Source organism: Anabrus simplex, chromosome 1 (assembly GCF_040414725.1).
Source record: "Anabrus simplex isolate iqAnaSimp1 chromosome 1, ASM4041472v1, whole genome shotgun sequence".
NCBI classification, from domain to species: domain Eukaryota; kingdom Metazoa; phylum Arthropoda; class Insecta; order Orthoptera; family Tettigoniidae; genus Anabrus; species Anabrus simplex.
In genome coordinates this window covers 60,974,607-60,988,853 of record NC_090265.1, presented here as the reverse complement: position 1 = coordinate 60,988,853, position 14,247 = coordinate 60,974,607, and positions in this window count along the sequence as shown.

The window sequence follows — 14,247 nt, the reverse complement described above, 5'->3', positions numbered from 1 at the left end:
TGCGCGCAAACTCCATCCTGAAGCTGCTGTTTCCTGAAGTGCCCGAGGACTGGTACATCACAGGATGTCATGGGAGCTCAACATTTGGTGCTGCTGATTGCAAGTCATGTGTCTGTTTTCCACCTGGTGCGTTGTACGCTGTCCTTACTGGCCATTTGAACACCGTCTTCTTGCACATTGAACAGTCCATGTGTGCCCAGTGTTGTTTCTTCTATGTCACCCATTTCCAAGTAAGATTGTTCCAAAGTTATTCTATATGCTTGAAGGGAACCATACTCGACGCCGAGAAAATCTGACACTAATCTGGTGACGCCTAAATGCATTATGAACATATCTTGTGGACTTATATCTATCCTTGAACGTTCTTGTACTCTGCGACGCAGTGACACCTTCCTGAGTGCACAAGACTGTATGCTACCTGCTTCGTCTCGGCCCCCAGTGGTCCTCTTTCGGCGGGGGGTGACTGTGGCGTTATTAAAATAGAAACTCTTATTGAATCATATACTTTCGACAATCTGTGGTTATTGGACATTTATTTAAATTGTGTCTATTTTTGACACTTGTAATTCTTATTCTCTGCTAGTGACTGTGTGGTTCCCAGCCTGGTAACTGTGTTGAACTATTATATTACCATGTTCATATGAGGCTGGAGTTTGACTGTATTTGAAGTATAAATTAAGAAAGACTTCGTATTTCGTGAACTTGGATTATATCTGCCCTAGCACCTTGGACGTTTGGCTACTAAGTACCTGCTCTGCCTATACGAGGAGAGATGAACTTTCCGTTGTATGGTTACTCTATGTGTGTAGTTTCTAAACGTGTAATTGCACTGTAGGCCAGCTACAGGGACTGCTACGCTATCTATCAGATTGAATGTAGCACTGAAGAGTGTGATGTGACCGTTGCTCGCCAGGGCGCGTATCTAGTCTTCCATGTGCCGCCCCTAGCGGCGAACTTGGTAGCGTTTTTTTTTTTTTTTTTGCGCAGGAAGTCTTGGAGGCTGGTTGTGGCAATGATGGCTGCGGAGACTGTTACCAGAACGATGTGTACCCCAACTGGTGTTGGATGATAAACAACAAACCACGTCGAGTGATGGGAGTTTAAGTATTTTGTTTTGGTGTATAATATGTGTGTTAATTTGTAAATATGTAATTATATAGGTAGTTTATTTATACTTGTAGAGTGATAATGTTAGGTCGAACTACGAGGTGAGTTATCTTGGCATAAGGCTTGCTTGTAAGTATTTTAACGTATCATTGCTATTAATATTATTTTACTGCGTGTGTGTAATATTTGAATTGGTGTGGAATATGAACATTGTGGACATCTAAGTTTTAGTGATGCCGTGTTTTGCTCCTAGTGTACGTGCTGTACATAACGGTGGGCCATCCTTGTGCTAAGATAACATTTTGAAAATTTTTATCGTGTCCTTGTTTTACATTTGTCATTCTCTTCGCTCGGGCTTTACCTTTCGGTGTTTTTGCTTGTGATTTTCCTTGTAATGCCCGTATGCGTGTGCCGCTTTTCTTTAAACTGTGGCATTATATCGTTTTCTTACGTGTTGTATTGTTGGCGTATATTTGTGTTTCTGCTTGTCTCCTTGTGCGAATTGTGTTGCTTGTCGCAAGTTTTGGCTATCCTGTGCCAGTATTTTGACCTAACACTGCACCTACATTTCTCTCTATAATTTTCTTTAATCTTTTTTTTACATTATTATTATTATTATTATTAGTCACCTTTGGTAAGTTGAATTATGCTTAATTTTCTTGGTGAATACTTGAGTTGAGTCTGGTTTAGTTATATTCTTTCCCTTTGAGGGCTTTAAATTAAATATCACTCCATTGTTGGTGTAATATCGTATAAATGTTATCAGTTTCAACAATACAAGTAACGTTTAGTAGGTCGAGGGCTGGACACCCCTGGAGAATAGGATGGTTCCTTATCTTATCTTTTCGTGTGGGTATTGTTGTTATTATCTCCTCGTGCCTGACAGTTATGGAACATTATTAGTGTGAAGGGTGTGTGCATTGTGTCTGCCGCGATGACTGTATCGTGTGTTATACTCCATAAATTATTCGTTGTATTGATTTTTTTTTCTTCTGAATCTGTTGGTTCTATATTGTGTTCTGGGTTATGCTAAGTGATCTGTTCGTGCTTTTGCTGATGTTACTGGGGCTCATGTTTACGTTTGTTTACCAAGGTTGGGTGATTGAAAATTAATTGTAACTTGGGATATATTTCTTTTAAACGGTGCCGTGTGAGCTTGTGATTATAACATGTTCGTAATCGTAGCTTGATTTGACTGTCACGTTCCGTGGTGCTGCCTTCGTATCCGGGTTTGGTGTGGGCCATTTACTTCTACCGGGTGCTGTCACAGTCCTCGATTTGCTAACCCCTTTCTCCCCTTTCGGGCTTAAATGTTAAAATTTCATTTAATTTTAGAATACGTCAAACATGTGCGTACCATGGTACCTACGTAGTTTTCCTGATGCATCAGTATATAGGTATATATAAAAAAAATGGTTGTCTGTAAAGAAGTGAATGATTTTATTTATTAGAAATGAATTTCCTTCTACTTATATTATTCGTTGGTTTTCTGAATATTTATTTTACCCTAAATGTTGGGTGCCAATTGTAAGTTCAATACTTTTCTCAGGTTATTTAAATTTTATCCAAAGGTTTAAATTGTAGTGTAAAAAGATTTATTTATTATATTTTATTTTAAATTTTTTGAATTTTTCTGGTGTCATTTCTTGGTGTGTTTGCTAAGCAATTTCCTGATCCCGTCCTCTCTCTTTAAATGGGTAGGCTCCTGGTCCCTACATGCTTCCTCTTGTCTATTTCCTTGGGTATGTTTTACTGTCTTATCTTATTTTTGCCCTGCTGAAAATGTATTTGTAAGCGCTCGTCCCTATGACCATCGTCATTTACTCATACTTATTAGGGGCGTTGCAGGGACACTGAACAGTTATCTACGATGGCAATGTGCGAGAAAAATTCTCATATGTGATGTATTATGAAATGTATGGATGCTGAAAAAGAAAATTATTGTTGTATACTTATTTAAAGTGTTTATATGTGCCAGTGTTTTATATATATATATATAATTTTGTTCATAAATCAATCGATTCTTTGTTCTTCGATTTATTTATGAGGGAGGCGAATTGTAACGGTTCAAATCCCGTTACAAGATGATATCAGTATTTTTATTATTTTATCTGTATTATTATTATTATTATTATTATTATTATTATTATTATTATTATTATTATTATTATTATTATTGTTATTATTATTTATTATTATTATTATGTCCGTATTATTATGTTATCTGTGATATTGTTACTATTATTGTAATTATCCGTTTTATTCAATTCGATTTTGCAATTGCCTGTTGCTTGCAAGATTGTACTTAGATGTATGCATATATACGTATGTGTAGATTATCATTAAACACCTGTACAGTGAGAATTGTTGTATATATCAGAGATTGGGTGTGACGTTGGTGCATTGTGCAATATTGTTGGCGATTCTGCCAAGTCATCGCCACTTCATGGCTACGGCATTGTATTTATTTAGCAATGCGCTCACGGACTCAGATTGCCGGCGGCTATTTCACCACTGGATGTAATATCTGTCGCGTAGGTGGGAGTATGTCATGGTTATTTCTGGAGGTTACGTAGCTGTGTCAACCAACGTCTATATAAGGTGGATGCATATTGTAGCGTCAGTCATTAGTTATACGGATGCAGTACAGTGAAGAAGTCTACTAGATCAAGAGGCCTTAGTTGGTCAGTCAACCAGTGTGAACGAGAGATGGTGAAGACTCAGTGAGCCATTAATTATTGGTCATTGAGAGAGTGAGGCCAAAAGTTAGTTGGTCCGTCACTTAGTTGGAGACACGGACGTAAGGGCTTACCATGAAGTCAGAGAGGGCAACCCTGGACCTGCCAAGAGGTCATACCATATTGACTTACAAAGAAGTCCGATGATATGGAGAAGAAGCAGTCACAAGGATGTATCACCAAGTTAGGCGTGACACATCTACAGTAAACACCAGATCAAAGGAATACGTCGTAATTACACTAAAAGTGTTGAAGGTACAGTCAAGTGAATCAGTGAGGGAAATATTTCGTATAAATTGTTAAATGTCCGGTCAAGAAGAATTCAAATTCATGCCTAGTTTCTTTCAGTTGCAATGTCATAATTTCATATTCTCATCTGTTTTATCGCAACAAGACTCACTATTTTTTGATATATTATCTAAAGAATATATATTGTTCTATCAAACGAATTCATAGTTTCATTTCATTGACAGTAAAATATCTTAACCTCAAAATTAATGGGGAAACCAAACGCCAATCTCCTTTTCCCAGAACTTATATGGTATGTTGTCAAAAGTAAGCTTATTACCCCACACCCTGTTAGTATGTTAGTAATTAAATGTTCTCACAACTAATTGTCTGCAGACCGGGCGATTTGGCCGTACGGTTAGGGGCGCGTAACTGTGAGATTGTTGGTAGCCCTGAAGATGGATTTCTGCGGTTTCCCCTTTTCACAACAAGCTAATTCTGGGGATGTACATTAATTAAGGCCACGGGAGATTCCATCCCACTCCCAGACCTTTCCTATCCCATAGTCACCATAAGACGATTCTGAGCCGGTGCCACGTAAAGCAAGTTGTAAACAAAATGACTGTGGAATGCGAGTGTACGCTGTGCTGTCTATATCATAGGCGCTAGTTCACAAAGCTATGTGGCTATTGTGCATAGAAGTACCGTGACTTTGCCTACACTATGAGTGTCAGGCTCAATATCAGTTCGTAGCGAATCCTTTGGCCGCCTGATTAGTGACTGATTGCAACAGGGCTGTCCACGGCTGATAAAAGGAGTATGCTTGAAGAAACCCCATTTCCTCGAGAACGAATTTTAGAATTTCAAAGTAATCACAACCCTAATTTTTAAACATTTCTGTCTTGGTATAAAATAAACGAATAATAGAATGCAATGATTCGAAAGCTGTTATCAATACAAGAATTAACAATAAATTATACTGTCCAAGGAGGGAGAGTAGGTAAAAGTTCTCATGACACTCAAAGCATTCCCTCTTTGAACAGGGAATGGCACTGCCGGAGATATTTAGAAACACGGGAATAATCTGTTGATGTCCTCCAGCAGTTTTCTAACTCAGTGAGGAGCTTCCTTTGCTTTGGAATACCATGGCTCAAAAGTTTCAAGAGCAAACGCGACGAAAATATAATTATCAGCAATACTTCGATATATATTCCGGGGTGAAAAACGGATGCCTCTGCCTCTGACGCATTTATATTACAGGCGGTAGGTAAATGTGGAGCTACAACAGTACCTATACAATTTGTATCCCACAAGTTATTCTTCCGAGGTGTGATGAACAGTCCATCAGGATATTTACCATCGGTCCCAAAATAGCTGGAACGCCCGCAGATTTCAGGACATATTGGAGTATGTTGTTCAAAGACAAAATCTAGTGACCTATCTCGATCTCTTACTAAAACTTGGTACTTTCTTTTGATAATAAAGGGCATCGTAGATGCAGGTATACTGCTGAAAACTCTGGCAACACAAGCGTAAGGCTGCAACGATCCAATAAGGTAGCTTATCCATAGAGGTTCTTGTATTGGTTGAAGGAATTACTCTTCCCGATTTTGTGAAATCTTTCTTGATGTACAGCTGTACCATGGGATTTTATAATAACCGTTAATCAAAAGCTAGGTGATAAAACAGTGTGGGTACATTTAAAGAGTTATTTCGGTATCGTAATCCAAGCATAAGTTGAAACTGTGAAAAAAGTATCGCTAGTTCTACTATGAACCCCTAAGTAGCATCACTTGAAAGTGATAACAGATTTTCGATATATTTTAATGGTTAAGGAGTATTTTGAGGTGAACAACTTAGGTAACTAACACTGCACACCTAGTACTTAGGTAAGAGACAATACACTGTATTTCTGCAAAAACCACAGAGGATTCAAAAACCGTTGATAATCACATTGGAACGTACTACTGTTTGAAGAACTTGCACGTATTTTAGGCATATCCCTTTTCATACTTTTTTTTCTTTCTGTCTTTCTTTCCTAATTCGTATACGGTATATGGTTGTTTCTTCCCTCGAACTCTGCGAGGGATCAAACTTCTACCACCTGAAAACTAGTGTCCTGGATCGTGATACTTTCAGTATGGGAATACAACTGGGAAGGAGGACCAGTATTTCTCCCAGGTGGCCTCACCTGTTATGTGAACAGGGTGCTCGTGGTGGGATGGGATGATCGTAAGCAATAAACAAGGAAGAGGTGAGGGAAGTGGCCGTGGTCTTAAGTTATGTACCATTCCGTCATTTGCATAGAGGAGAAGTGGAATATCACGGAATAACACTTCGAGGATAGCTGAGGGGAATCGAACCCCCTTCTACTCAATTCTCTCCCGAGTCTGAGTGCACCCCGTTCCAGTCCTCGTACCTCGATCCTGAAATTACCAACGTCTCGCTCCAGTGTTGCTGTGTTCTTGTAGGTAGGATTGCCAGTACTTTCCATGACACTGGCAGCTAGTGACCCATTGAGGTACTTCTACTAATACTAAAATGTTTTCATTCCTTCCCTGAGGGGGGGGAGGGCGGGCTTCTTAGACGGTCTCTCAGACCGGTAGATTTGTTACAGTGAAGGAGGTGCTCGTGAAGGTTTGGCGGGGGGCGGGGGGCTGTTGGCTTCCGCGGCTTATACTAGGAACTGTCCCGCCATTCGCCTCTGTGCAGGAGAAAAGAAAACCACGGAAAACCATTCTCAGGGTAGCCGACTGTGGGGACCAGCCAAGAGGTCCAGTTCTCTCCCGTCTTCGAATACAGACGCGTAGAGCCACGGTCTCTACCCCTACTCTGCTCGGTTGGCCGGTCGGAGTGCAGGGCGGTTCGACCAAGGACCGGCCGTGGCCACTTGTGGGCCGAGAACCAATCTGCATCCACCGACCAGTAGAGATAAAGAAGGTAAGGGGCGGGCCACCTAGGAGGTTCTACCTACTCTCTGTCAGAAGAGTTGTGGAGGTTGCCGAGAGGTGAGGGATATGGGAGATGGTTAATGGATGCGTTGGAATTGGTGGTTGGGATGACCGGGCTCTTGATAAGCGTATTGCATAATTAGACATGTCGATAAGAACGAATATAAATATGTCCCGCGGTAGAATTATAAGATACACTAATTGCACTTCGCTATCTTCATGTTAACTTGGTAAATATGCATTAGAACAATCTCTTTTTTTCGTTCATCTCCTGTAACTTTTGTCTTTTATCTTTCCTTATTTATAAATAAATAATAAGAAACAAACACAAAATCATACATCTGCATTTACTAGGGGATGACAGAATGGTCTTGAACAAGATTAAATGGAGTTGAACCTAATAAAATTCCTGCGTTAAGAAGTATGATGAAATTTACAATATACACATTTTATTAAAGTAACCTAATGGATTCATTATATTCCATAATTGATGGTTAACTGAGCTGTGAGATAATAGTAATTAATCCTGCTATCGTCCAAGTTGATAGTATTGAGTGGAATCAACTTCCTTATATGATTGCAGTGATATGGTATATCTAAATCTATGACTGCAGACAAGGGTGACAATGTACTGTACATAATTACAAGAATCTTTATTCTAGTTCTACCTACTGTACATATATTTGCTTGCATTTAAAGGTAGGTTTAGTTCGTGGATAGAGTGAGAATGGTCTCATGTTTCAGATATATGAAGAGGTTAATTCAGATTATATGTTGAGATCTAACTGGAGATTTACATATGATTGACATCCTATTTCTAAGGTTGTTGTTCTTAATGGTTGACTGGGGGCTGAACATCATGGTCGATGGTGAAGAACTACATAGTGTTCTGATGTAACATCCAGCAGCATTTACATTAGGCTGCGGCTAGACTATCAGAGATGAATGAAGGGCATGGGAAGGGGATGGGGTGTGTGCGGGGGGTTACACAGTATTAATCCTTCCTGAGTTGGGGTGGTTGGTCGGTGGGTTGGATGAAGCTGAGGTAAAAGTGAAGTGGGGATATGGTACGTCAAGGCGTCTTAAAGGGTAGTGACCATAGTGGAGGTGTGACGGTGTTGTTGGGGGTCATGGCTTTTTCTACGAAACTTTGGAACATGAGGGTGACATCTCTTTCCAATTAGGGGAAGGGGAATATGTCATAAAGTTCCTGGATATGATAGAGACGTGGAAGATGGAGAGCAATGCGAACCAGGCGACGTTCCATGGATAAGAGAGTGTGGTGGAGGATAGGACTTGAGATACCGCTGCAATCCTTCTATGTAGGACAAAGTAGTGACGGAGTATTAGAAGAAGTACGTTCCTCCACCGAAGACATGTCTTTAGCTTTTATATCAAAAGTTAAGTTTCCAGAACGAAACCGTTAATGTAATTTCTTCGACAGGAAATGTTAAAATATTCAAGCTATTAAGGCCTTTCCGTTCTCGAAATTAATGCCACAGTTTTCATTCCTTTACGGACATTGGTGGATTTCAGCTTACATCACTTCAGATTATTCCTAAATTCACTGCAGATCATCCCTTCCTCTTATTCATCTGGCACAAACCTTCACAGACAGTTCTCTTCATGGGCCGCTATTCCGTTCCTCTCTTAATGAAGAAATAGGTCTGATGTATTGACCATTCTTTTGTACTACTATAAGAGCATATTTAAAAAAAATGCTTTCCAACTCATTTCCTTTACTCAATAACCCTGACCCATGAAACAGTAGAAAGTAAACAGCAAAGAATAGAAGCAAATTTACTGATGAACTAAAGTACCGGGAGGGAATGGAGCATTTTGAACGTATTCTGAAATACACAGGACCACCGGTGGTGTGTAAATGAGTTTAGTCTCAATGATCTCCCTCACTGTTTCTTTACAATATCCTGAAAAGTCAAAGTAATTAAATTGCATATAACTTAATTAAGGTAACTTTGGTATTCTCCTTATTCTTCAGCCGCTTTTCTCATGCACCATAATGGGTTTCTGGGTGCCAGCTTTGTCTTACATGTAAATTTGACCCTATGCCCTTCCTGTGATGGTTGCTAGTGTGGACTGATGTGTGTGTATGAGGGGGGAGAGAAATGCACAAACACAAATATCCAGCCTACAAGTTTGAGGAATTAACAATACACAGTGAAAATTACCAGCCATCCAGGAAACGATCCCATGACGCCTTAAACGGAAAGTCTGTACGCTGAAAGTTCCGCCAAGAAGTCACGCGTCATCAATATTCCCTACTAGCTGTCGTTGACGGGTTATTATTTATAAAATACCCGTGACACCAGGAGGTGAGGGAGCACGTCTCAGGTAACAGCAGTCAGGGTAATATTATTGTTGTTAAGTTTTATTGTCTTAGGACAGTGCTGGCAACCGCACCACTTCTCTTCCTGCCCAGTGTTATTAAGGCATCGTACATCAATTGATTCTCTGATTTAAACTTCCCTACATGACTTCCTATTCTCGTAGTATTTTTCTTCCCATTTTTCCGTTATTTAAATTACCTTCCTCATTTATTTACTCATATAATCGACGGTGATTATAACAACAAATTCATAAGTCCAGAGCCGAGTCTCTCAGCCCTCTACACCGCTTTCTGAAAGATGAAACGGGTCTCTGGGGCTTCCGGAATGGGCATGAAGAGGGCAGCGCAGGATGACGTAACCATGGTCTCCTCCTCTTCACTGCATTCACACATTGGAGAATCCATCAAACCCCACTTATGCCGTAAGAAACTGCGGCGTCCATGCCCAGTTCTCAGTCTGCTTAAGCGACACCATCATTTCCTTGGGAGGTCGAATCTCTTCATTTTCCGAGTTGGATTTAACTCATGAACATTAGCTCCTGACGTTGATTTTGACCACTCATCGCGCCAGCTCTGGTTTACATGTCGATTATCCCCCAGGTGTCGGCCGGCCAGTACACTTGCTGGTCTCCTAGATCGAAGTCGTGGCGATGAGTAACAGAATTTCTTGTGAACTGGTAAGGAGGGAAACGACCAGATCTTCTTTGCTTCTCTCAGCAGAGCTTCCCTTCTCCTCAGATAAGGTTGTGGGATATGACAAAGTACGGGTAACCAGTGGTGAGGTGTTGGCTTTACAGTACCAGTTATGCAGCGCAGGTATCATTCATCTTAGTATCCACTTTATGCACATGTGTACTTTCCAGCCATACCGGGCCACAGTATTCCGCTGCAGAGTAGACAAGACTGACAACCGTTAATCGTAAGCAGTCAACCGAGGCTCCCCAGGAACTGCATAAAGCCTGTGCAGGATGTAATTCCTTATAGCAATTTCGTGAGAGATCATGGTGCAGTGTTTTTTGTAGCTCATAGTTCTGTCCAGGGCGACACCTAGATATTTCAGGAACGAGATGTACTTTAATTTTTCACCAAGGAATAAAACAGTAGTGGCTCGTAGTTTGCAAGTCAGTTGCTGAGAAGGAAACATGAAACCTTGTCTTAGAAGCACATCGGATCAATCGCCAAGACTTGAAGAATGTTGCCATTTTGGCCAAGTCTGCTGAAGGATTGCCTTCTCCATCCCCAAAATTTCTGCTTTGAGCTACCAGTGCAATGTAATCTACATACATGAACTTCGTAGCTGTGATTGATCGCAAGTCATGGTTCAGAGGTTGATGAGAAATGGGGCCAATACTGATGCCTGTGGCAGACCGTTATTTTTCTTCTGCGACTTTTAGAATCACCTAGGAATACTAAAAACTCTACATCACAGAGCATGCTGGAAATTAGTTTTGCAATTTCCTATCAGGGAATTACTTCTAGCACCTTAAGGATTAATCCATGTCGACGTTCCAAATTTTCGCCGCTCGCTATCTTCTACGCTTCACAACCTAAATCATTGTTCTGCTTACACTCTATGCAAGAAACTATCTCTCGCTGGGAATATCAAAGAACTTTCACGGCACCATCCTGTAGTACATCAATCCGCTGTATCTGACCACAGCGACTGTAGGGGCAGTCCACAATCTTCACTATACTGCGTATATTTTCTTCCAAGAAACGTTGCTCACGTCCGCATGATTTGACCTATTGATTGCCCTGCATGTGTTCCCCGGGTGGTGCTAAGCGAGTAAAGCGATAAAGGGTCATGCAATTGAACGACATAATGCCTCAGACCTTCCTCATTAATACTGGCTGATGAAAATATCGCTTTATCTCATGAATACAGTTACGCCACTTACAACGACACACTTCTCTTTCTTCCGAGCGTCATTAAGGCATCGTATATCAACGTATTCTCTGATTTCAACTTCCCTTCATGTCTTCCTCTTCGAGTACTATTTTTCTTCTCATTAATGCCGTTACCTAACATTCCTCATTTATTAATTAATTAATTTAATCGTATGGTGATTATAACAACAAGAACATAAGTCCAGGTCCAAGTTTTCAGCCACTCTACAGCACTTTATGGAAGATGAAACAGGTCGCTGGAGCTTCCGGAGTAGGCATGAAGAGGGCAGCGCGGGATGACTTGGTCCATGATCTGCTCCTCTTCACTGCATTCACACATTGGTGAATCCATCCAACCCCAGTTATGGCGTAAGAGTTTTCAGCAAGGAATAAAACAAGTTGCTCGTAGTTCACGAGTCGGTTGCTGAGATGGAAACATGAAACCTCGGTCTTAGAAGGACTTGGGATAAATAATCAAGACTTGAAGAATGTTGACTTGTCCAAGTATGTTGAAAGAATGCCTTTTCCTTTCTCAAAACTTCTGCTTTGATCTACGAGTCCATTGTCGTCTGCATAGATTAACTTAGTAGCTGTGCTTGATGGTAAGTCCAGGATGCAGAGGTTGAAGAGAACTGAGGCCAATACTGATCCATGCAGCAGGCTGTAATGTAATTTCCTTTTGCGATTTCTAGTATCACCTAGGAATACTACAAACTCTCTATCACAGAGCATACTTACAAGCAGGGAATAACTTCCAACACTTTAAGAATTAGTCCATGTCGATATTCCCAATTATCGCCGCTCACTATCATCTCCACTTCACAACCTAAACCATAGTTCTGCTCACACTGTATGCAAGAATCTATCTCTCGTTGGGAATAGCAGAGAACTGTCAGGGCACCATCTGTAGTACAACAATACGCTATTTGCACCACCATCGACAGTTGGGGCAGTCCACAAACTTCACTGCACTACGTATATTTTGTTCCAAGAACCGTTGCTAACGTCCGCAGGATTTTACGTACAGATTGCCCTGCACGTGTCCTCTGGGTTGTGCTAAGCGAGCAACAGCGACATAAGGTAAAGCAATTGAACGACATAATGTCTCAAACATTCCTCATTAATACGGGCTGATGATCACATAGCTTAAGCTCATGAATACAGTTACGCTTATTACAACGACCATCATTGCCATTTAACTCGCTACAGTGACGTTCAACAATATTTCCATATCGAAGATGCCCGGCGTCTAGGTTCTTGGAACAAAATATACCTAGTATAGTGAAGGTCGTGGACTGCCAACCTCTTGTCGCTGTGATGCAGTAGAGCGGACTGTTCAACTACAGGATGGTACCGTGACAGATATTTCCTATTCCCAGCGAGAGATAGTTTCTTGCATGCAGTGTAAACAGAACAATGTTTCCAGCTGTGAAACGTAGATGTTAGTGAGCGACGAAAATTGGGACTGTCGATGTTTGAGCAAATGTTTGTCACGTCCGCTAGCGAAACGTTTGAAATTAAGAAGGTGTAATCGCCCACATCACCACGATGGGAAAAAGCAGCGAAAAAGCAGATCAAATTACTAGTGTCCTGCGTCAACATCGCTTACAACTTCACCGTTGTAAAACCGATAACTAACCATAGCTAGGTTCAATGTCTGTTGCATTAACCTCCCCTGTGTCTTTTTACCACGGTGAAAATTTATCGGTCGTGAGGGAGTGGTTAATCAGCTAACAGAGCTTTTAAGGCCTAGGTACTCTACGTAATCTCGCGAGTAATTTGTATATTGCGAGCATCGAAAATGTAATCCGATTAAAGGCAGTGAATGGAGCATATAAATTCACATTGTGTGCATCCAAAGTGTAGTAGTCTGATCGTTGAAATGGATTTGACAACACATCTCATATATGTACGATATCATGATGAAAAGAGACCAAGAGACGGCGAAACCCATTTGAAGACTGGACGCAGACCTCGCTTCAAAACATTTTTTGCTTTTGACTATTGGCCCCGGGTTCGATTTCCGGTTTGGCCAGAGGTATTTAATTGCAAATTATTAATATCCCTGACCTGGGGACTGGGTGTTTGTGTCATCTTTAACGTTCCTTTCAACACATTCAACACTCTACACTTCCTCCATTCCAATTACACGCAGGTTCACATCACATGGTGCAAGTAGGGGCAAAATATCTCTATAGGTCGACGCCCCGAACAAATAGCATTTTAAAAAATGTTACTGTTGATCACTTTTCTTGTCAATGACTGTATTGGCCACCGCACCCGCTTCTGTTCCTGTCAAGCGTTATTAATCCCGTATAGTTTAGTGGCTAAATTTGTAGCCACCGCATTTTCCTCTGTAGGCTCAAATTAATTTTTCTCCCCAGTCTGCAAGATAATGTGTTAGTGGAGTGTGTATGGGTGTAGTTTGATCAGACCAGTGTGTTTTGACTGCTTATTAGCGCAGTAGTTATGGTATTCGGTGACTAAATATTTAACTACTATTCATCCAGGTTCAGAAAGATGATAGATCAGTCAGTACTGATCTGTATTTAGGGCAGTCGCCCCAGTGGTAGATTCCCTATCTGTTGTTTTCCTAGCCTTTTTCTTAAATTATTGCAAAAGAAATTCAAAATTTATTGAACATCCCTTGGTAAATTATTCCAGTCCCTAACTTCCCTTCCCACAAACGAATATTTGGCCCAGTTTGTCCTCTTGAATTCTAACTTTATCTTCATATTGTGATCTTTCCTACTTTTAAAGACACCACTCAAACTTATTCGAAGGAAACTGCAGGCCTGCACGGCTGGAACGGCTTTTGGACTTCCCCTTAACTTCTCCTCCCTTGCCTCGTCCTGACATGATGCTCTCCAAGCGAAAGATGGGCAAATATTTGTGGACTAAGTGTCCACATATTTAGCCACCGACCATCTATGGAAAGATAGCATGAAGAAATTTGAGCGAAAATGGGTGGCATCGTCCACCAAGAGAT